The sequence below is a fragment of the Pipistrellus hanaki genome (assembly GCF_964339955.1).
Source record: "Pipistrellus hanaki genome assembly, chromosome: 9".
NCBI classification, from domain to species: domain Eukaryota; kingdom Metazoa; phylum Chordata; class Mammalia; order Chiroptera; family Vespertilionidae; genus Pipistrellus; species Pipistrellus hanaki.
The window spans coordinates 72619010-72644136 of NC_140511.1; the positions used below are offsets into that span (position 1 = coordinate 72619010).

The following is a 25127-nucleotide window of genomic DNA, read 5'->3' on the forward strand; positions in this document are numbered from 1 at the left end:
GTCTGCTGTTGTAAGGAGCAGCCCCCTGGCCCACTCCAGACCTCATTCTAAGCGCATTTGTGAAAGTTATCGCTTTGGTGAGGTCTGCCCCTTGGGTCTGCTCAGCGCTTTGCAAGCTCCCACATTCTCTCTCCAGCCAAAGATATCACTAATTGGAAGGTCCCTCGGAGCTTTGAAACAACAGAAAACCAACCAATCCCAAAATTAAAAAACGACGTAAAATTGTTTTCAAAACTTATAAATTTTTTTTTTTGTAGGTGTTGAGAATTAGATGCAGCTGTTTTTCAGGACCCACGGGCTTGCACAATGTCACCCTATGGTTGAGCAGGAAATACTTTAAAAATGCTGCCCACTGACACATCACACTTGGTCTTTGAAACCACAGTGACATTTGCTGAAGCAAAGAGAGATGTCTTTTTAAGTCAGCCCTGCAGGGAGGAGGGGAGAGAATCGTGTTTATTTTTATCCCTGTGGCCTTACAATGCCTAGTCAGGGGCTGGTCAGGGTGTGCCCCCAGCGGGGAGCGGGACTGAGGAAGCTCTGGGTGCCCCACTTGTCCAGGGACATCGGAGAAAGCTCAGGTATTCTCAGTACAAACCGGGCATGATGGAGAGATACTTTAAATCTTATCCCGGGAATCACACAGGGTGAAAGGAACGCGGCCCCAGGCACGTGCCTGGGAGAGACAGAAAGGCTGGAGGGGGCAGTGCGGGCTGGAGGGAATGCGAGCTATGTCTCCCAGGCGGCTGGTCCAGGGGCTGAGGCGCCAAGCCTGGAGCCAGGAGGTGAAGGCCTGGGTGCCACCTCTTTCTCTGAGCTGCAGGGAAGAGCCCAGTTCCTTAACTGTGCTGCGTGTCAGTTTGCAACCAGGAAAATGGGTATAACAATAGCAGCCATCGCTTAGGGTGGTGATTAAGAGGATTCCATGAATTCAAACAGAGAAACTGCTTAGAGTTTCTACCCAGGTCTAGCAGATATTAAGCTAGTATTACTACAATGATCCCGCAGGTCCCGGGAGGTGAAAAAGGAAACTATGTCTATAAGGCGGTAGGAAGACTGGCTTGGGAACATGCATTAAATGTTGCAAATTCCCTAGTCTCCTTCAAATCCTTTGTTCAGTGAGATCCATCCTACCCGGTCTGTTTAAAATGGTAACTCCCTCCCTCCCCCACCTTCATTCCACTCTGCTTTTTCTTTTCCCATTGCATCTGTGACTTGTAACATATCACATAATTTACTTCTTTTTGGAAAACGACTTGCAACCACTTCTTACTTCCCAGGCAAGCTCAACTCTGCGAGATCACGGATTTGTTTCTGTTCACGGATACTGCCCCGAATTCTGGACCAGTGCCTGGCACATCCCGTGCACCAGGACATGATGATAAGGGATAAGTGGATTCCTTTAGCAAATTTATTCTATCCTGAGTGCTTATGGCCGGTTGGGCACTGTGCAATTAAAAAAAAAGCTAAAACAGTGGTCTGCAAACTCATTAGTCAACAGAGCCAAATACCAACAGCACGACGATTGAAATTTCTTTTGAAAGCCACGTTTTTTTTAACTTAAACTTCTAACGCCACTCCTTCAACATAGACTCACCCAGGCCATGGTATTTCGTGGAAGAGCCACACTCAAGGGGTCAAAGAGCCAGCCGCATGTGGCTCGTGAGCCGCCGTTTGCTGACCATGGAGCTAAAACATACTCCCCAGGCCTATCCAAGGATAAAAGAAGCTCCCTCTGGGAGAAGTACACTCCCTCACAATATTGGCAATGCCAGCTCTGTGGAGATGCCATAAAAGAATATTCAGAGACTGGAACAGAGGTTTATAGAGGTTAAAGTCTCTTCTCACCTAGAGGTTGCTAATTTTTTTTTAAATATGCTTTTATTGATTCTTAGAGAGCGGGGAAGGGAAAGGGAGAGAGAGATAGAATCATGGATAAGAACAGCTGCCTCCTGCACACTCACTACTGGGGATCGAGCCTGCAGCCAGGCATGTGCCCTGCCAAGGAATGGAACCGGCGACACTCAACCAAGGAGCCACACTGGCTGGGCTGTACACAGAATTTTCTTAAAATAAGAAGCTGGCATTTTGGTGTAAATCAGAACTTTGCCCTCAGGATGATTAATATATTGTACTTGTCATCACCCAAGTTTTTACCAAAATTCAAACTAAAGGTCACTGGAATCTTGCCTTTTCTTATTAGGAAACAGATTTTTTTTTTTTTTTTTTTTGACAAACCAATACAGATCACTCTATTTAAACACTCATTTATGGACGAGGAAATTCTAGGCCTATATTAGGCACACCAGCCTCTGAAATGGATGTTGGCCCAAACCCAGTCCCTGTTGACAAGGTAAGCTTCCGGCAGCCCCTTTTAGGCAGTTGACCCAAATGCAGCCAAACTTTGTGACAAACGCTGGCGTGCACAAGGTGCCCTGAGCCATCAGATTCCTTTTCAGGAATGTGAACCTGCGCACTGCCCGCGCACACACGGTAGCAGGAATCCAGAACAAAAGCTAAGACGTCATGATCATCTGAACTCCAGACTTCAGCAGCTGCAGGTGGGCTGCCCGTGGACCAGGTAAAGGTACATTCTGTGTTTATCTTTTGGTCCCCAGAGTGTCAACAATTGAAAAAATAATAATAATTGCTCACATGAAACCATCAGAAAACTTCATGCAAAAAAAAAAATTTTTTTTAATGGTTTTCGGCTTGCCTTGAACACCCTGGAAGACCTGGTGTTGATCACAGTCAGCTAGAGCTGGGGCACCCCTCTCCCCTTAGACAGGGCATGGAGCTTCCAGTTTGCCACAAGCCCGGGCACTCCCTACTCCCTGCTTCTCCTGTTCCCAACCTACTCACCTATTCCCCTGCCAGCGATGCAGCTAGAGAAGGGATGCTGGCACATCTCAAGCCAGGGCAAAGAAGCAGAGGCCCCGAGGGCCTTAGGATCCAAAGTACCATCCACTTCATGTGCACCCAGAGGCCTGTTCTGCTACTTTTCCTTTGTTCCCGTAACAGTGCCTGCCCACGCCATCCTGTGACGCATGTCCATCTCCAAAGACTTACCAGGCTGAGTTCGGGCTTAGGTGTTCGCCCAAAGTTATCCACAGACAAGAACGGACAGGACAGGGATCCCAGATGCCAATTCAGTGCCCTTGAGCGATACTGCTCTCCTTCTAGGCCTGACTGCATCCATCTCAGAATATTAGGGAAACCCACTTCGGTTTACAGAATCATGGCATTCAATGCCTTGGGATCTGATCTATAAGAGGTAGGAAATAAACTGAATTCAGGTGTTCAAGGTCTGATCTCCAGGTTGGACTTCCTTCCATAATACTTCAGCGTCTCATACTGTGTCAAAAAAATGTATGCCAGGGAAGGAAAGCCTCACACCCTTCCATAACTTAGCTCCTTCATGGAGGTGGGACACACAGAGGCCCTGGAAAGACCCTTTGCTGATGCCTGGCATAGAGGTGGTGAGGAGTACAGGTAGGTCCCCGGCCTGGGCAGTGTTAAACACACAGTTTTTCAGGCCCTCGGAGCTGCAGTCATAAAACAAGTTAATGTAGTTACTCATGAGAAATACTCATTGAGATATAACACTTGCATAAGCCCTCACTGTACATCAGCAGTATTGCACCATCCATGACACCGGGACCATTGGAGACTAGGCTCAGCATCTGATCTAACAACAGGGTGTAAAATCAGTGACCTTTGCTCCAGCAGCAAAGCTTAACGCACAAACGAGAAATAGCTCTCCTTCCTTCTGCTCTCTTTCTAACTCCCAGAAGGAAATGGAGAGCCTTGAAGTTTGTTTTTTAGAAGAAGTTTGGATGATACAAATAAAACAGTTTTCACACCCTTTTCTTGGTAGCAATTGGGTATTTCCGGTATGTTGGGTTTTTTTTAGTTTCTTCTTCGTCTTCAGAAATATCTGTCATCCATTCTGAAGGGCTGGTATTGAATTCCATCTGATTGTACAGAAGTCGCCCGAAAAAATTTATACACATTTAACAGTGTGTATCCTGTTGTTGTTTTTTCTTTTCTTTTCAGATTTAACCCATTGGAATTAACTATTGTTCTGCAATTCATAGTCCATCAGCAGCAAAATCTCTTATATATCTTCACCTTTTTTTTCTGAACATTTTGTTGGCCTTTGTGCCCTAATTCAGCAGTTCTCACCCACTTTGGTCTCAGGGTACTCTTAAAAATTATTGGGGACCCCAAAGAGCTTGTGTGTGTGTGTGGGGGGGGTTATGTCTATCAATACTTCCTGGATTTGAAATGAAACATTAAAATTAATTTATTATAAAATAACTATAATAAAACTATCACAGAGTTTATGAAAAATCACTATTTTTCTAAGTCAGGGGAAGAATGGCATTGATTTACATCTCTGCGAATCTCTTTAATTTCTGGTATAATAGAAGACAGCTGGGTTCTCAACCACTTCTGCATTCAATCTGCGGTGTTATCACACATCATTTGGCCTCTGGAAAATTCCACTGTGCATTTTTGAGAGAAGGAGAATGAACGGCTGAAAGATATTTTAGGATTAGCATGAACACAGAGTTGGATTGGTGATCCTCTGACAGTTTTCACAGACTCCCTGGGTTCCCAAACCACACTTTGAGAATCGTTGTTCTAACTGAACCCTGGCTTTCCCCTGAGGACCCTCTTCCCCCCAAAAATCCTCTCTCATGGTGGTTCCTCTCCAACACTCTGTATCACTGGACGGAGAGAAAGAGCAGTTGTTTTCCTTGCCCCCTGTGCCCTGGTCTGCATGCTCAGTGGTTAGAACACTGGCTCTGGCACCAAGTAGTCATGGGTTCGATCCCTATCAAGGGCACGTACCTGGGTTGCAGGTTTGACCCCCTCAGCCTTAGTCAGGGCACGTGTGGAGGCAACCAATCAATGTGTCTTCCTCACATGGATGTTTCTCCATCGTAATGAGGGCTAGGTGAGGTCATGAAGATGGCGCCCTCATGATGGGATTAGTGGCCCCTTTAAAAGGAGAAAAGACACAATCTCTCTCTCTCTCTCTCTCTCTCTCTCTCTCTCTCTCTCTCACACACACACACACACACACACACACACAGTGTAGTTGCCATTACAACTCTCACTCTTCAGACAACACTATGACATCACGCTACTATTATCCCCATTTTACAGATGAAGAAAATTGAGACTAAAATAAGTGGTTTAGTCCTTTCCCAGGGTCACACAGCTCTTCAGAGGTAGAAATAACCACAAAGTTCAGTTTTCTTTCCCACTGTAAGTTCTTCCCGACTTTTAGTCACCGTGACCTCCCAGTTTAGGAAGAGGAAGTCGCAGAGCTGTTTGGGGAAGATAAATAAATATTCTCTCATCCAAACCACCAACTGCCAGGAGGCTCCCTGCTGAATGTGGGAAATGAGGAGAGTTCTGCAGTAGTAGAAAGTGGGTAGAGCCAAGATGGCCCCTCTGCTAGATTACCATGGTCGGCAAACTGCGGCTCTTGAGCCACATGCAATTCTTTGGCCCCTTAAGTGTGGCTCTTCCACAAAATACTCCGGCCTGGGCAAGTCTATTGTGAAGAAGTGGCATTAGAAGAAGTTTAAGTTTTAAAAATGTGGCTCTCAAAAGAAATTTCAATCGTTGTCCTGTTGCTATTTGGTTCTGTCGACTAATGAGTTTGCCGACCACTGCACCCGAACAACTGTCCCTGGCAGGGCCTGGTGTCCGCCCCAGTCAAAGTAAGCCCCAGTCAAAGTGCCGGTGTGGAGATGGCTACCCTTCACAAAGACTCTCTCTTCGTTCTCCAACACTAACTGGGGCAGTTCTGGTCTGACAAGAACACACACCAGCCCCTCACTCAACACCTGTTTCACGTCTCCTTATAAATATGATACTCACGTTACCAGAGTTTGGGTGTTTCGGCCTGGCTTCCGTCAATGAAGTCTATCTCAGTTCTCCCAGATGGACATTTCTTAAATTGGTCTCCGAGGAAGGATGTGGCCAGTGTTGCTGGAGAAAGATCCCTTAGTTAAATAATGTTTGGAAATACTGCATATAATAGCATAATATGCCTGAGTATATTATGAACTTGGCCCTAGCTGGTTTGGCTCTGTGGATAGAGTGTCAGCAACCTGCGGACTAAAGGGTCTAGGATTCAATTCCAGTCAAGGGTATATGCCTAGGTTTCTGGCTCAATCCCCAGTATGGGGTGTGCAGGAGGCAGCCGATCAATGATTCTCTCCCATCATTGATGTTTCTATTTCCCTCTGAAATCAATAAAAATAAAAATATTTTTTTAAAAAAAAGAACTTGGAGGTGGTCTACAGGAGAGAAACGTTCAATAATTTCATTTCTTTCCATGGAATACTATTAACAGTTGAGGATCTAGTGTTCCACAGTGTAATTGGGGAAATCCTGTCCTAGACAGAAGAACTGTACGTTGGTCAAGTTTGCTTTGAAAAGAGCCCGGGACTAAATAAGATCAAGGGGAAATCTTAACTGAGTCTACTCAGTAGACTGTGCTTTCTGCTTTTTTAATTTCTTGGATGACTAATCTACCCATAAGATCCTAAATTTGCTGGGGGGGAAAAATATCCCCACTCACTTGCCACTACAGAAACAAAACTAGTAACCTTGAACCATGATTTCCCCGGACCCGTCCAAACCCCTATCGGGGCTGGAGAACCAGCCCAGAGAAGGGATGATGGAACCGAACACAGATGTGAGCTGAGGACATCTGAGAGGAGCTTAGCATGAGCAGGGTTCACTGGCCCCAGGTCCCAGCAGAGAGTGACTCCTCAAATCCTCACAGCTGCCTGGGATGCATCCCTGACCTGTCCCGCAGGGGCAGACCAGAGCCTGGCACTGTGCCTCCACTGAGTCGACACTCCATAAATCTTCATTAGAGGAAGGAAGAGTGGGAGGAAGGAAGCAGATTGAGGTTTGGAGATGTTCACTTGCCCAACATCGCGCCTCTAGCAAGCCGGAGAGCCAGGAGTCAGCGGCGGGACAGCTGAGCTTGGCCACACCGCGCCACGCTGCCAAGTGGCTCATTCACTAGCACACGGCCAGCTTCTAGGAGCTGGCTGGGGCCGCGGCCACATGTGCTCAGTACGTTAGCTTTGGCCTTACTCTAACATGTGCCGTTAAAACTGCTGTGTTTAGACAGCACTGTTGCTGCTGTCTGTTATTCAGAATGATCGAAAATAATAACTAACATGTAGTGTATACTTCCTATTTCCAGGCACTATAACGAGACCTGGACACAGCTCATTCCCCAGGACCGTCCTAGGAAATAGGTACAGCCATAATCCCATTTTATAGACAAGGAAACGGAGAGATTCTCTGACAACTTCTCATTAAGTGGTGGAGTCAGGATTAAAACAGAGACAGTTTGACCCCAAAGTTCCTGGCCCTTAAGCCTCTTTGCTAAATCTACGCCTTCTGTCCAGTTGCTGACATCCTGAGAGAAGGACAAGAGAGAAGCAAGTACCACCCACAGCTACATATTGTATTTATTTTGTTAGTTTAACTCTTAAACGTGTTTACATAGTTGGATGCACGTCACCAATATCAACTAATGCCATTCTCATCATACCACAAAGCAGCAGTATGAGGCTGGCCCTATTATTATTATTTCCATTTCACAGATGAGGAAACTGAGGCACAGGGAGTTCAATAATCTGCCCAAAGTCTCACAGCCAGCAGAGCAGGATTCAAACCCAATCAGTCTGGCTCCCTCGTCCTCATGCTTACCCACCCAGAGAACTGCCAGATAAGAACGAGGAGGTCCCTCACTGAAAGGTGAAGTCCTCTCCCAAGACCTGTGGCAAAAACACACACCAAAAACAAAACAAAACAAACAAACAAACAAACAAACCAAGAAAACAGTCTCTGAGAGGAATGCAGAGCCATCTGCTGCCCTGGAGGTTAAACCCTGCCAGGGAGCTTGAATGACTTAATCACTCTTCAATTTAGATTTCCTGGCTGGATGGGTTCCTGTCCTTCCTACTTGAAATTAATAGCCAATAGTTTGTTTGCATTCTTGTGGGAGGGGCGGCCCATTCCCCTGGGCCCGCTGGTTCTGGGAGAGTGAGCTCTCAGCCTGGCGTCAGGCAGGTAAAGGGGACTGACCAACTGCCTTTGACAAGGGAGCTGGCTGGCGGGCATCCCGCAACTCTGCTGATTCCACAGGCTCCTGCCTCCCCTCTCCGCAGGAAACCTGCCCTGGGTCAGCGCACAGCTCTTCGCACCTCTGACGGGGGAACAGGAGGAAGGAAAGGAGAGAGAAAAGGCCTGAGTCGGGGGTTTTTGTTAGGATGTCTTCTGAGGAAGCGGTGAGAAGCGGCAACCACAGCACCTCCAGAAACGATGCTGAGGCATGAACAGTGAGTCCTGCTTAGCACGGTGTCTGCCCCGAGCTAGGCAGGAAGAGAAGAGCTCCGGAGGGAGAGAGTGATGTCTGTTCTGGCCCGGGCAGGTGCACAATGGGTGGATGTCACACTGCTTATGATGTGTCCACAAGCTACCAGCACTTCCAAGAAGCGGCTTTGTTGGCCTCTGGTCCCTCGGTGTCTGCCCCTCAGCCTGCTCACCTGAGTGACTAAAGGGCTGCTGCTGTGTGAGGTTGTCTCATTCCTGGTCACTTTTTAAAATATATATTTTATTGATTTTTTTACAGAGAGGAAGGGAGAGGGATAGAGTTAGAAACATTGATGAGAGATAAACATCAATCAGCTGCCTCCTGCACACCTCCTGCACCCTACTGGGGATGTACCCACAACTTGACCAGATGTACATTCCCTTGACCAGAATCTAACCTGGGACCTTTCAGTCCACAGACCAATGATCTATCCACTGAACCAAACTGGCCTGGTCACTCTTCCTTTTCCTCCTCCTCACCCTGTGCCAGGTGAGCTGCTTATGTTTAGGTCCAGGGTCCAGGCTGTGGAACCAGGTGTCAGTGCTGGCCGAGCAATGTACCAGTGCAGACCTGGGCAAGTGACCTCCCCTTTCAGGGCCTGGAGCACCTCGTTCTCTCACCTGGAGCACCTCATTCTCTCGTTCCCCATTAAAGACCCACTTCCCTCCAGGAGCAAGGCCAGGAGTGTGCTTCCTTCCATCCCAGGTGGGAAGCCCTAGCATTTGGTTCTCCTTCCCCTGTAGCCTTTGCCTCCATCTGTCCCAATGATCAGCTCACCTGTGTTTCTGCTAAAAAATTACAGAATGAATAACACAGCGTTACGGATCTCAGAATCCCCAGTACGCTACGTAGGCGATGCCTGGCATATAACAAGAGGCTTCATAAAGGATTTTTTGGGAGAAAAGAAGAAGAATGGAGATGGAGAGGGGAAGGTAGATGCAGAGAAGGGAGGTCAGACATAATCAATGACCCCTTTAGAACAGTAGGCACGGATGGCAAAATTCCAGAAAGCTCCTATCCACCCACCCAAATGCCTTATTCGCTTACCCGCTGTCTCAGATTTCCTCCGTGGGAGAGCTGCACCTTGCAGTAAAGACAGGGTCTTCGGGATCTCCTTGTTTCTTCCCCGGGGCGGGGTGGGGGGGGGGCGGTTGTGCTGAACTACCAACAGCAAAGATGGATTTTCAAAGGGCAAGCGGGGAGAAAGCACGTCAGCACGTTGGTGCTAAAAGTAGAGGACAAAGGCCCCTAAAAGGGAAGGGAGAGAGCCCGTGGCTTTAAAAAATGTCACTCTCAGTGAGTCAGAGTCATGAGAATGAGAACATGCCACTTCATTCCCACTGCGCCCTGCCCTGCCCACCCCATTGTCCCTCACAGTCGTCACCCAGAGAAAGTTCTCCTCCCAGCTGGTGCCCGTTCTGGGCAAGACCAGGTCCTCTGGTGTCTACCCACTGCTTGGGGCTGGCAGAAGAGCCTCTCTCTCTCTCTCTCTCTCTCTCTCTCTCTCTCTCTCTCTCTCTCTCTCATCCTTTTAAGTTATGTACCCACTCATTCCTACTTCAGCCCTGTGAGTTTGGATGTGATCAGGAAAAACACTCTCCCATGTACTAACATTCCAGACGTGCCAAAGACCTCTCAGGTCACTTTGTTCAATTCTCTGCCTCCTGCTCAACTCCACTCTAGCACCCCTCCACAAGTGGTCAATACCTGCCAGGAGTGGGCAGCATCCCCCAGAAGTAGGCAGCGCCCCCAAGAAGTGGGCAGTACCCCCCAGAAGTAGGCTATACCCCCTAGAAGTAGGCAGCACTCCCCAGAAGTGAGCAATACCCCCCAGAAATGGGCAATACCCCCCAGAAGTGGGCGGCTAGCTTCTGCTGGAACCCTCCAAGGGGAGGGGTGTTCTCTGCCTCTAAACAGCCCCTCCATCTGGAAAGCTCCAATGCCCAGATAGAACCCCAAAGCTGCCCCTCTGGAACATCTACGAAGGAGAAAAACAAGTAAAAACAAGGGCATTGTGTTAGATCAGTGTTTCCCAACCTTCTCTCATGATGAGAATCACCTGGTGGAGTTGTTAAAACACAGATTCCTGAATCCCAACTAAGAAGTGCTAAACTAGAATTTTTGAGAACATATAGGTAAAATTGCATACCTAACTTAGTGCTCTGTATATAAAATCTGTCTTAGAGCACTAGTTAAGTATACAATTTTACCTATATGTTCCCAAAAATTCTAGTTTAGCACTTCTTAGTTGGGATTCAGGAATCTGTGTTTTAACAACTCCACCAGGTGATTCTCATCATGAGAGAAGGTTGGGAAACACTGTGTTAGATGACAGTTGGGAAATTTGTGCAGAAGTTCAAGGTAAGGAGAAGAAGATCTCTGGGCCTCATCTTTGGATAGACATATCTTTATCTGCATTAACAAGTATGATTGTTCATTTTCTGTGTCAACTTGCCTGAGCTAAAGGATGCCAAGAGAGCTGATGAAACATTACTGCTAGGTGTGCCGGTGAGGATGTTTCTGGAAGAGATTAGCCTGTGAATGGGTAGACTAAGAAGATGACCTTCCCCGATGTGGATGGGCATTGTCCAGTCCATTGAGCATATAAATGGGACAAAAGCAAAAGCAAAGCAGAGGAAGGGGGGGATTTGCCCTCTGCTTCAGTGGGACAGCATCTTCTCTCCCTTGGACATGGGGGCCTCCGGGTCTCAGGCCCTGGGACTCAAACTGAACGACACTACTGCCTCTCCTAGGTCCCCACCTGAGAGGGGGCAGGTCATGGGACTTCTCCGCCTCCATAGTCACGTGAGTGCTGATTCCTATTCTAAGTCTCCACTTATATTCATTTTCCAAAGGTTCTGGTTCTCTGGGGAACCCTGACTAATACAGCAAGTATAAGCAAACAAACCTACTGTATCTTTTTTTTTTAATTTATTTTTTTATCGCGTTCCTTCATGGTTTCTTTCTTCTAGTAGAAATAGTAGTTATCTATGGAACCATGGCTCTCAAACTTTTTGAACTTAATACTCCTTTATTTTTTAAATTAAATTTATTGGAGTGGCATTGGTTAATAAGATCCTATAGATTTCAAGGGCACATTTCTAGGATACATGATCTATATATTGCATTTTGTACCTCTGTATACTCTTAAAATTTATTGGTGGACCCCCCAAAAAAACACCTTTCTTTTTTGTGAATTGTATCTATCCATATTTTAATGTATTAATAACTGAGGAAAAAATTAAAATTATTCATCAATTCCTTTAATAACAATTTTAAGTACACAAGTAACATATTTTTATGAAAACTGATGATATTTTCCAAAAGCAGCATGCATACAGTGAGAAGCGTGGCATCGGTTTTACTTCTGGAAGTTTCTTCAGAGCCTGCCTGCAGCCAAAACAGCTGGATTCTCGTATCCGCTTCTGCATTCACTCCATAGCAATGCTTATGTCACGTGGCCTCAAGAAAACACCACTGTGGACTTGTGCGAGAGGAAAGTGGGAAACGCCAATCATGTACTATTCTCGTGTATTACTCTTACGATTAAAATCGTTTTAAGCTCACAGGCCCCACCAAAGGGTATCAACAAAGAGCAGCTACACAGTTTGCAGTGCAAACTGAAAATGCGGGGTGCCTTGCTCAAAGGTTATTAAGGCCCTAGCCAGTTTGGCTCAGCAGGGAGCATCAGCCTGAAGACCCAGGGTCCTGGGTTCGATTCCAGCCAAGGGCACGTACCTCTGTTGCAGGCTTCTCCCCGGCCTGGGCCCTTGTCAAGGTCGAGCAGGAGGCTACCAATTAATGTTTCTCTCACATTGATATTTCTTTCAGTCTTTCTCTCTCTCTTCCACTCTTTCTAAAACCCATGGGAAAATATCCTCGGGTGAAGATTTAAAAGCACGTAGAAAAGGTTATTAAGAATTTCCAGGCAGCTGCAGCAGAGCATTAAACGGAGCCTGGGGCCCTGTGTGTGCCTGCACGGGTCCCAGGGGCAATTTGAAGTCCCCTGACCCACACTTTGAGAACTGCTACTGAAATATTATATCACCTGCATCTTGAATCAAATGGCTGGTTTAAAGCCATTAGTGTACAGCAAGGCTCTCTACAGGTAGGAGTGAGTGTGTGTGTGTGTGTGTGTGTGTGTGTGTGTGCGTGCTGCTGGAACATGAGGTATACATGGTCTTGAGCAATAGCAGATCCCTAACGCAATAAAAGCATGATTTGTGCGGGTGTTCTCTCTGGAGGCCTACCACAAAACCTACCTTATTCAGCCTATGCATCCACACTGACCACACACCACAGATACATACAAATGCATACACCCACCCCTCTAGCTGATGGGTTGCGCCCCTTGTATTCCTAATGGTCGCGTGCCAGATAGTCAGATACTTGTCAGGGTTTCCTGTTTTGTGTTTTGTATTGTGGTTACAGTCCTTGATCAGCAAAACTGGTATGTATGGCCCCATTTTCTTGTTTGGCGTCTGACACGTAGTAGGCACTCTGTGCATTAGCTGAGCTGAATCATATAGCTCTGAAGGCAAGGGGTACTTCTGCTTATTAGATGCTGCTGATGGTTGATGGTTGGCAACACAGATATACCATTTGGTTCTCCTTCCTGAGAACTAGGCTCATAGGGAGCTCAGTAATATCTCTACCAACAGGTGAACTTGGACATTCAAATGATAATAATGTCATTCTCCAGCAACAAGCCAGCCATATCCATGATGTTCCTGGGGCTCAGATAAGTATACGGCTAATAAAGGTCATGCGTTTTCATAGTATTTAGAATTCTAGGCCCCTAGGATTCCAGTAACAAATTAGACAATTTCAATGAACATTATATGCATTTATGAGTATCATATAGGTTTGTTTACAGTTTTGGTCAAAGTGCCTCTCTCTTTAGCATGAAGGGAAGCGACTGTGGCCTCTCTCTCACTCTATGGTAAGAATCACACCATAAGGGAATTAATCCTTCATAAAGGGGCAGGACATTCTTCTATTCCTACTAGAAGTCACTACTTGGCAAAAGACACAGGATCTCTCGTTTAAATCTGCCATGTTACAGTTGGGGAAATTGAGGCTCAGAGACAAGAAGTGACTTACTAATCCAAGACCACAGAGTTATTTAGTAGCAGCTCTGAGAGGCACACCCACTTCCTCTAATAATTAGAAAATGAACCATCCACACCGGGAGGATGTGGGCTTTCAGTTTGGGTGGGTCCAGATTACTAAAAATTTAACCACTGATTCATTAGGGGATTGTGAACGAGTAAAGACCAAATCATCTCCAAATCTAACTTTCCTGAGCACCATCCCTTCCCACGTGTTCCCATGAAGCATCTTTCCTCCCTTTCATCCTTGTCCCCTCTACCAGCCTCCTTTCCTTCCTCCCAATGTGCATCCCTCACCTTGGGGAGAAGGAGCCTTTACATGGCTGTCTGCTCCTTGTAGTTACAATTCTATTTCTTTTCACCTGTTTCTGACAATCTCCTGGAAGTGACATATATACCCAGGGCTCCCTTTTCTCACCTCCCTTGACTTCCGTCAGCTTCACAGAATTCACCCACTTAAGGATCAAATGGCTTTGTCTTGGTCATAATTCTCCTTGACGTCAATTCAATGACCGTGTTTCCCTGATAGCGATATGATGATAGTACAGAAGCTTTTATACATAAAAATAGGTCAATTACCTTTAAATGTTAAAGGGCCAGTTGTTAATGGCCTGGGGCTTTGGAGCCAAACTGCTTGGCTCTCCTCTTGCTTGCACAATTGACTACATGGATCCCCGAAGCAAGCTGAGTCTCAGCTTCCAGATGTATAACATGAGGGCATCGCCGTGTCCAGCTCATCGAGTTTTGACGAAAGGCCAAGAAATAGGCTTAGATCACTGCCTAGCACTTATTGCTTAGTCAATAAAAATGAATTGTTGCGGATCTAAGGTGACCAAGCAGCGCTTAAGTTTGCATGTCCCCAAAAGAGAAGGTGTTAGCTTATGCTCTGGAGTTACTGTTTCTCTCAGCTGCAGTCATACAGCCTTCTCTTGGGCATGTTTCCTTCAAATACATCAGTCTGGGAGTCAGTTGAGGCAAATGACACTCCCTTCCCAGATGGTTTCCATAAAGGGCTCAGAGATCTATGAGATCCATACCCCAATCACCCAAGATTCACTTTAACGAGGAACAGATGCAAAGGAGCCTTAAATTCATGGAACGCCCATGGCTCACAACCAACATCTCCAAGTAGCAATTTCCATTTTCTTCGGGCTAAGCCCTTGTGGCTCCAGTCCTCATTTGGCTCTTAAATTTGCATGAGGTTTCTGAGGTTGATGCTCAACCCTAGCCACATATTTGAGATTTCTTCCAACTTGCTTGACACTTTTCCTTGCCTCTGGCTGGTAGCTGTAGAATGCATAATCTCCATCACTTTTACTTACTCTAGGATTCCCTCTTTTCTGCATGATGATGATGATGGAAGATATTTCTTGAGTGCCCACTGTGTACCAAGCTTGTTACTAAGCACTTTATATGTATCATTGCCCCCAGGGTCCAACGCTTTGCCTCAAATGCACGTGCAAATTCTCCATGATCTGACTTTCAATTTAAAAAAAAAAAATGACCTCTACTTGCATTTCCATTATGAGCAAACATCTCCTGTAAAGTAGCATATTCAACATTCTCATTACTTTTGTGCATATAGGAAATAAAGTATTTTGTAATATTCATAAGACACCTCAAACACAACCAATAAGCCATAAATGAGGGCCAATCAGGTGGCTGAAACCAGAGTAACTGCCCATGGACTTACCTCCTCTCTTTAGTAGCAGTGAGTGTGCTTTTGCCTAAAGCATGACTTTGTTCCTGACTGTAGGCTAGTAGGAGCTGAAAGTTGCGTAGAGAAGCTTCTGCAGAATTACTGCGTATTTACGAGGTCCCAGGCTCTGTGCAAAGAACTTTACATGCATTATCTTATTGAATCTTCAAAACAGTCATGATCTGAGTATTGTTATTATTTCCATTTTACAGATAAGGAAACTGAGGTTAAGAAAAGCATTTGCCCAAGTCATAGCAAGCCGAGATTCAGACCCAGGTGCATCTGGCTTGGAAGTCCATGTTCTCAGCAGTCCAATCCTAGATTTGACTTGCGTGGCGGGATGTTCTCTGGTTTTCTGTCTACATCCACTAACTGTTGAGTTCTTCTCTGGCTTCTTTCTGTTCTCTCATCCTTAAATCCTAAGGATGACCATTCATTGTCACATCACTGATCTTGCTTTAAACCCTTGAAAGCCATCTCATTCACTGCTATCTCTCTAAAGTCTCCCATAGCCCCTACCACTCCTTAAACAATACATGTTTGTTGAATGAATGAATAAACAAATCACCTTTAGAGAATTTTAGAACTAAAGATTATCTGGAGACCAGCTGGCATGGCTCAGTGGTTGAGTGTTGACTTATGAAGCAGGACATCACGGTGTGATTCCAGTCAGAGCACATGCCTTGGTTGTGGGCTTGATTCCCAGTGTGGGGTGTGCAGGAGGCAGTCCATTAGTGATTCTCTCTCATCATTGATATTTCTGTCTCCTTCTCACTCTCCTTCCCTCTCTGAAATCAATAGAAATACATTTTTTAAAAGAACAGAACATATTAATCATTTAATTCTTTTTTTAAATTTAACTTAATTCTATTGTTTAAGGCAGGGGTCTTCAAACTACGGCCCGCGGGCCACATGCGGCCCGCAGAGGAGTCTGATCCGGCTCGCCAGGTTTTTTGGGCAGTGAGCGCAGCCGAGGTGTTACAGTAGGAATTAGTAGTTCATATAGTCCGGCCCTCCAGCTCTCTGAGGGACCGTGATCTGGCCCCCACTTTAAAAAGTTTGAGGACCCCTGGTTTAAGGTATTACAAATAGTAGTACATATTAATTCTTGACAAATGACCTAAGGCCCTCAACCTTTAAGATTTTATGGGTTTTTAGTCCATGAGATGCTGGAGCTCATTGTAAGCACAGTGATTCAAGGCACTGATTCTCAACCAGAGGTGATTTGGTATCCCCACCTCCACACGACTGGGGACATTTAGCAATGTCTAGAAACATTTTAATTCTTACAACTGGGGGCAGGGGCAAATGACAATGGCACTTTACATCTGGTAGCTAGGATGTCTCTAAACATCCTCCAACACACAGGACAGTCACCCACAAGGCACTACCTGGCCCAAATGTCGATAGTGCTGAGCCCAAGAAACCTGATATAAGAGTTTGTTCTTCCTAAAACGTGTGCCTTCGTGACTGAGATGGGCCAGGGACAATAAGCTCCTCTGTTAGCACTGCCCTGCTATGTCAATGAAAGGAACAGGGAAAAATTAGGGATGCAGCTTGGAGGACCAGGGATCTAACCTTTGACCCTGAAACCTGGAACTAACATGATTTCCTGCAAGCGGTTGGGCTCAACTTTTCATCTGAAAAAGGGGTGTGTTTGGGCAAGGTTCGGGGTGAGCCCTCGTAGCTCTAAAACTCTCTCGTTTTAACAAATTCTGAAAGTTGAACTTTCTCTCTCTCCCTTTCCCTCTTCCTTTGGTATCCTTCTGTAAGTAAAGCTTTATGTTTACTTGTAAAAACCTCTTGCAATTGTCTCATTTCACTCTTCGGCAATCTCTTCTTACACACACACACACACACACACACACACACACACACACACACACAGACTTTCTCCCCTCAGGCCCTCCTTATCACCACCTGAATTATAGGTTGAAACTCCTAATCCGCCTCCTTTTCTCCAGGGCTAAATCCGAGTGACATGCAGGAGCTTGGCCTGGGTTACCAGCAGCCCCTAGTATGTGACCTGAGGCACGTTTTCCCTCCTCTTTAAGCTCTCTCCACCTTCCCCCAACAGCCCCTGATGCTTCAGAACCCTTCATGGTGGTTTCCCTGAAGTCAGCAGACTTGCGCACTCTACTACCCCTTTCTGCCTAAAAGCAGGGCATTCATTTCCACGGTACCCGGAAGAGATAAACATTGTTATTACCCAAGACAGGGGGTTGACAACGGGATGAGCCTGCACACATAAGTCTTGATAAAACGACCCTTATCTTCCACTAGTTTCCCCCATATATTTCCTAGTCACTCTCTCGCAGTTTACCACCCCGAGGAGCCTACACCCCTTTCCTTTGTCTGATCCCTTTTTCCACCATTTCTCGCATTTGTTCAAATAGTATGTTGGCCTCCAAGTCTGTTTCTTTGAGATGATCACTTCTTTTCTATGAAGCCCTCTGCCATGTAAAAATATCAATATCCAGGAAAATATGTATGCTTTCCCTTGTTATTCTGTCATTTACAATCCCGAGGCTCAGAACTAAGAGGGCAGAGAAACAAATAGTTTTTCCTCCCCTACAAAGGCTATTATTAAAACCCTACTGACCAAGCTCTTTCTGCATCATGGACACAGTCAGGGGCATTGTCTATTGTTCGTGGGGTGGGGAGTGGGGCGGGGGGGGACGACTGATCTCTTCGGAAAGGCATGGTGAGAAATCTCTAGGTATGAAATGTCAGACCTCAGAGGGAAGGTAGGGGAGGGTGGGGGCAAAGGGAGAGATCAACCAAAGGACTTGTGTGCATGCATATAAGCCTAACCAGAGGTCATGGGCAACAGGGGGTGGGCATACATGGGGAGGGGTTTGGGATGGGAATGGGGGATGAGGACAATTATGTGACACCATAATCAATAAAGAAATTTTAAAAAAGAAAAGAAAAGAAATGTTGCCTGCCTCACGCTGGAATGAGGGAGTAGAAATAAAGGAAGCGAAAACTGTTTTCCATAATAAAGTAACAAGATTTCTTTGCAGCCTGAGCCACATGCACTGTAGGGAGGTCCAGGATCCTACAAGAGAAAAAAATGAAAGCAGAGGTCCTTCAAGGAAAGGCCGGAGCACCGGCTCCAGCAACACAGAAACTGACCAGGCCACGGGCAGAGATGTCCTGGAAGTTACGGGAATTATTGAATACCTGATTCTCTAGTGCACATGTGTCAAACACAAGGCCAGCGGGCCAAATCCAGCCCGCCAGGCCTTGCAATGTGGCCTGCACCGCGCTGTCATCACTGCACTCCGCTGTCAGTTTATGACATTGTCAGTTTATGACTGTTCAGTAAACCATTCGGCCCGCGATTTAGGCTGGATTTTAGATTTTGGCCCCTTCTCTGATTGAGTTCGACACCCCTACTCTAGTGCGTACTATTGTAATTGCCAAGCAGGGTTCTAAGCACCTTACACAAATGACCACCCCCAGCAAACCCATGGGTATTATTAATTATGCCCGTTTTACAGATGAGGACACTGAGGCACAGAGAAGTTAAGGGACGTACTTAACACCACACAGCTGGCAGGAGGCACAGCTGGGATTTGAACCTGGGCGGTCTGACTTGGAAACTTGTACTTTTAACCATTTTACTGTATTGCAGGTGAGTGTGCTTGCTCTGTGATGTACCTAATTCTGCTAGCGTGTCCCCCCCTCCCCCCCCCCCAATACAGGACATAACATTGAGAATTACATAGAACCTCATCATCCTGGGGCTAAATGGTGCAGAGAGCTGGAAGGAGCCCCCAGCACCAATGAGGACGGCTTGTGCTGTTGAGAGAAAGCAGATGGCAGGAAGCAGTAGCGCAGGGCCAGAGATGGTTTTGGTCTCTCTCCTTTGCTGAACCCTCTGTGGTGACAGGCGGATCTAGTCGTATTTTTTTTTCCCTTCTGGTTATTAAAGGAAAGAATGAGCCCCAGTTACCTCTGGACCACCCCAAGATGCCTCGTGTGGAGTCGGGTTCAAAAATGACGAGTTCATTAAAGGGTGAAAGTTACACCTGCTTGCATTTGCCACGAGGAGGAAATAAAGGAAGCTGCGTCCCACCAGGACCCTTTTACGCCTCTTTACGAGCCCCAGGGAGGGGAGACGGGGAGAGCTTCTCAGTAGAGCCGGGGAATCAATATTCTTGCTTGCTCAACAGCGGGCATCACGGGATTCTGGAGAAAGAACAGGGGCCCCTTTCCTTCCTTCCTGTGAACAATCGACCAGAAGGAAGCGGGACAGTCAGCCCCTGGGTTTTCCTGCAGGAAACCCTAGCCGACCAGGGCTTCCTGCTTCCCCTCCTTCGCTGGCCCTGGGTTAGTTCCAGGTGAGTCCGCTGCCTGTTTGGTAAACAGAGGTCAGAGAGGGCCGAGGGCCAAGTGCAAGCTCAGATGGTTTGTTGGGTTTTGCTTTTTTTTTTTTTTTACTTAGTTGCTTTTAATTTTTAAAATATTTAAAAAATTAATTTCAGAGAGGAAGGGAGAGGAAGGGAAAGATAGAAACATCAATGGTGAGAGAGAATCATTGATTGGCTGCCTCCTGCACGCCCCCCACTGGGGATTGTACCTGTAACTCAGGTATGTGCCCTTGACTGGAATCGAACCCAGGATCCTTCAGTCCACAGGCTCACACTGTATCCACTGAGCCAAACCGGCTAGGGCTAACTTGGTTCCTTTTCGATATAACAATTTTTAAAATCTCCAATTCATCAGAGAGGGGTGCTAAAGCATTTTACTTCATTTTTCACTCTGAATTGACTGCGTGCTCGACACTGAGAGACTTAAAAAGATCAGCCCCTTCGTATATTTGCGTGGTACTGCATTAATTACTGGAGCTACTTAATTACCTTACCAAAGCTCAGTTTTCAGCAGGCAGCTGGGAATATTGACACCTACTTTATAGGGATGTTGGGATATTATTAAGCTTTAATTCTATGTGAAGGCATCTAACACAGCAATCCCTTTGAATTTAGCATCTAGGACTAGTTTTCAATTAATTTCTCATTGGTAATTAATTATTCACTTGGGAATGCAGAAGACAAAGTCCCAGTTCTCTGGGATCTCACTTTCGGTTGCGGCTGCGACACATACGTGTGAAGTGACTCATTTATGATGTGAGGCAATACAGCTTAGCGGTTGCCAAGTGGGCAATGATGACAGAAAGTTCCGAGAGGCAGGTATTTGAGTGCTCAGAGGGGGCAGGGCTTGGGTGGGCTGAAGGAAGAGCAGGAATCGCGTGCAGAGAAGGGTGAGGTGGGCAGCTCCAGGCTTGTGATTCCTGTCACCTCCCCTTTGTGCCTGCACTGAGCTTTCCCAGGGCACAGCCTGGGTCTCTCATGTCTCATATGACCCACCCACACCTCTTGCTAAGCCCTCCACCACTCAGGTGTGAGGCTGGTGCACCCATCACTCCATCTAGCTGGGTTTCTTGCTGCTTGCTGCTTGTAGGGAAAGACGTGTCTTTGGGACAGGGCGGAAGGGGGTCAGCTCTGGGGAGAGAGCACTCTTGGTCCTGGAGATGGAAGAATATACACAGATCACTTGTTCCTAATCGTTTGGGGGTATAGATTCCCGAAAGCTGTAGCTCTCCTCCCTGCACCCCCCCACCCCCTCGAAGACGGTGCTTATTTTTCAGTATGAGCCCTGAGCCCTGCACACATTCGGAATATGCACGGACTTCCTGAGGATGCTCTCCTCGGCCCACAGTCAGCAACCCCGGCTCCAAATGCATTGCAATCCTGTTCCTTCCTGAGGCTCACCCGCCCCTTGGCATTGCCAGACACAGCACATTTCTCTGTGATTCATTAACACCTCCCTTCCTTGCTTCGTTGACCTTGTGCCTGCTGTTCCAAAGGTCTTCCTCGGGCTGGCGAGCATGTGACTCCTTCCTCTGGCTGTCCTGTTGGGGACGATACAGTCACTTCCCAGCCTTCACTCTTGCAAAGCACAGAACGCCGCCATCGCCATCGAATCCACGGACCGACACCATTTTCTCTGCTGCTGCTCCCACCCTGCCCTGCTTCCCTAGCCCCTGGAGCCAGCCCACATCGGAAAGATCCTTTTCTCTTTAGCCCTTTGCCATCTGGGTCCGTTTTCCAGAACATTCCTACACATTGTAAATCTTTCAGGTCAAATAGATTTTCCTCTCTGGCCCTTCCCTGTAAATTTGATGACTTCGTTGTTACTAAATTTTAACAAAGGAAGTTTGGCAAACACACACACACACACACACACACACACACACACACAAACACAAACACACACACACAGGTTCAATGGCCAAAAAGGACCTATGATGGTATTTGTTTGTGCTGCCCCCTGCTGGTTAGAAAAGTAGCACCACTAGGTAAACTGCTGGTCTGTCCATTCTTAGTCAAAAGGCTCAGTTTTAGTAGTAATTTATCTTGATTTTAGGTCTGTCTTAGAAACTAATGTTTGCCTTTGTTGTTCACAGAGGCAGAGTACACTGTGGTCTGCGGCTCGCGAGCCACATGGGGCTCTTTGGCCCCTTGAGTGTGGCTCTTCCACAAAATACCACGACCTGGCAGAGTCTATTTTGAAGAAGTGGAGTTAGAAGAAGTTTAAGTTTAAAAAATTTGGCTCTCAAAAAAGAAATCATTGTACTGTTAATATTTGGCTCTGTTGACTAATGAGTTTGCTGACCACTGGTCTAGTTTTATGCTTCATAATGTCCATTAGACATTCTTGCCTGTTGACCCATAAATTTCCTTTCCAGGAATCTTCCCTGAAGAAATAGTAAGAAATCTAAACAAGAGGTTTCCCTCAGAGATGGCCATTTGTTATTGTGGTAGTAAAAAATCAGAACAAAGTTAGATGTCTGACAACAGTGGTATGACACAATTACAGGATGAAATGTTCACATTAAAATAATGTTAATGAAGAATTGTTAAGGATATAAGGAAACATTTATAACATTAAATAAGCAAGACAAAACCATAAGCACTGTACAATCTCAACTAAATATGCATACAAATGCCTGGGAGTAATACACCAAAGGTTAATGTGGTTTTCTCTGAGTAGTAGAATTAGGCTATCCTATATAATAAAAGAGTAATATGCAAATTTCCCCCTCAACCGAGGGTTCAACCAGAGTTTGACCGGCCAGCCAACCACTGGAGTCTCATTCCCCTAACGGGGTAGACTGGCTGGGCCCCACCTGTGCACAAATTCATGCACTGGGCCTCTAGTTTTATATATTCATGTTTTCCAGTTTTCCTGTGACCATGTGATATTTGTAAAAGCAAGAATAAAATAGTAAAACTTATTTCTGCATGGTGGAAAGGCACAGGTTTTTAAGTCAAATGACCTAGATTTATATTCTGACTCTGTGTCCTTGGATGAGTGTCTCCATCTCTCCGGACCTGTTTCCTCAGCAGCAAGTGGAGGTAACAATAAAGCCTGCATCACAGAATTGCAGTACGACTTTAGTCTGCATAACAACCCTTCTCTCCCATCAGTTCCCCCGTATGTTTACCTTTTCACAGTTTACCGCCCCAAGAAGCCCAAACCCAGTGTCCCTTGTCTTGTCACCTTGCCACAATTTATCACTCATTGCTAAAATGGTATGTAAGCTCTTGGGCCCAACCACTTTGGGGGGGGGGGGGGGAGAGAGAGAGAGAGTGTGAGTGGTGTGTGTGTGTGTGTGTGTGTGTGTGTGTGTGTGTGTAAACCCCTACGTACATACAAAATAAACGTTTTTTCCTGTTGATCTGTCTTTGGTCAGTTTAATTCACATACCCCAGATTCTGAACCTAATTGAATAGAGTAGTGGTCGGCAAACCGCAGCTCGAGAGCCACATGTGGCTCTTTGGCCCCTTGAGTGTAACTCTTCCATGAAATACCACAGCCTGGGCGAGTCTATTTTGAAGAAGTGGCATTAGAAGAAGTTTAAGTTTAAAAAATGTGGCTCTCAAAAGAAATTTTAATCGTTCTATTGTTGCTATTTGGCTCTGTTGTCTAATGAGTTTGCCGACCACTGGAACAGAGGAAAGGTTATTTTTCTTCCTCTACCCTGCCAACATTTGCAAAACTCTTACGAGTAAACAGGAATATTATAACTTCTACAACCTGTACTCTATACTCATTTGAAGCCCCTACTCAATGTCTTCTTTAGATGTTCAGACCAAATGCTGCCTTTCTTGTTAAAAGATAAACTGAGGCATATTATAAATCTTAAGAGTTTATTTAATCAAAAAAGCCCCTCTAGTTCTGCAGAATGGGATCTAGCAGACGGAAAGGAGTTGTGAGGAGTTTTACAAATAGAAAAACTTTTGCAGGCAGAAGGATGGGTGCAGGAATAAAAAATTTATAGTAGGCAAAAAAGTTATAGTAGGCAAAAAAGCCGATTGGTTATTTCAAGGTCACTCTCCCTGTGAGATTGCCAGGGATCTATCAGGCACATTGCCTATCTAGTTCCCTCAAGTGATTCCTGACTGATTTAAGATTCCATTTCTGGGAGACTGACACTGGAATTGTTAAGTTTTGGTTTGGTTACATACCAAACACATAACTCCATTTTGGGTGTGTTGTTTTATAACACACGAGAGGGTCCCCAATAGTTCAGAGGTTTGTACAGAGATGGGACTGAACAAGCGTTTAGAGTCAGCCTCAGACCACCAGACAGTTAAAGAGTCACTCCAATCAAGACTTGAACTCTCATATGCCCTTGACCACCACTCACCAATGGTAATTGAGAGCCCCTTGCTAATATCCACTAAACCTATCAACATGCCACTAGTGTCATCAAGGAAAGCCCGTTTCTGACAGTTAGTTAACTGCCAAAACATTTGGCTTCCAGGTTAAGGAAGCCAAAACACTTGCCCAGCCAGTGTGGCTTGGAGGTTGAGCATTGACCCATGAACTGGGAGGTCATGGTTTTGGTTCCTGGTCAGGACATATGCCCAGGTTTCAGGTTCGATTCCCAGTAGGGGGTGAGCAGGAGGCAGCCAATCAATGATCCCCACTTATCATTGATGTTTCTATCACTCCCTTCCTCTCTCTGAAAAAAAATTAAAACATATTAAAAACAAAACAAAAAAGAAAGCCAAAACACTTAAAATGGCCTCTTCTGGAGTGAGACTTTCTTGATATAATTCTAGCTGACCTCCCCTCAAGAACAGATGCCTCCTTGGCTGTCCCGTGCTGTTACTTCAAATAATGTAGCTACATGTCACAGTCTAAAATGAAGTGTGTCAGAGTAGATTACAAACAGAGTGCCTATAAAGCAATAAAGACAGTTCCTGGCACATGATAGCACACAACTATCACATGATTATTAAATCTGGTGCCAAAATTCTAGGTAACCCCATGTTCTGAGTTTTGAATTTCCTACATGTACCCCCTTACAGAATTTTAAACTATGGTTTCTTCCTTCCTTCCTTCCTTTCCTTCTATCAATGAACTTATATTTCCCCCTTCCTTTCTGAAGTGCAGCCACGTTTACTGGGGCAGGAAGACTGGATGGCGAAGGGTCCGCAGTCAGAATACTGAGAAGAAAGAGTCTGTTAAATTCAGGGTTCCTGGAGCCAGAGAGGCTACCCTCCCCACCCCTACCCTCGCCAGGTCTCACTGCACCTCAGGAATCCCAAAGAAAGGCCTCCTTTGGTGTTCTGAGAGCGCTCCATTCAGGGAGGTTTTATCAGAGAAATTAAACCAGAAAGCATTCAGCTCAGATAACAGGATTAATTAACATTCCTCTGGTTCTGCAAACAACCCAGCTGGGAGGGGTGCTGGAGGGGGGCCTGGCCGGTTCCGGAGCTGCCCACAGCTGGCCTGGGTTTGCCTGAGGTCTGTCCTGCGGCCTGTCCTGCCAAATGCCAGGCTTCCCTACTAGGATTGATGCTGGACTAACAGT

General features: G+C 46.0%; 1 protein-coding gene across 3 annotated transcripts in view; it reads right to left on the reverse strand.

Annotated features, from left to right (window-relative positions):
• Positions 1-25127, reverse strand: part of PRR5L (proline rich 5 like) — a 121456-nt gene that overhangs the window by 57676 nt on the left and 38653 nt on the right. For 2 of the 3 annotated variants that reach the window (XM_084894464.1, XM_084894463.1), the window contains exons 1-3: positions 9470-9625; positions 5899-6009; positions 3070-3265 (exon numbers count right to left, since the gene is read on the reverse strand). The exons of the other annotated variant lie outside the window; for it this stretch is intronic. The gene's annotated coding sequence lies outside the window, so the exon portion shown is untranslated. Of the gene's footprint in view, positions 1-3069; positions 3266-5898; positions 6010-9469; positions 9626-25127 lie in introns of those variants that run through there. 3 annotated transcript variants of the gene reach the window in all.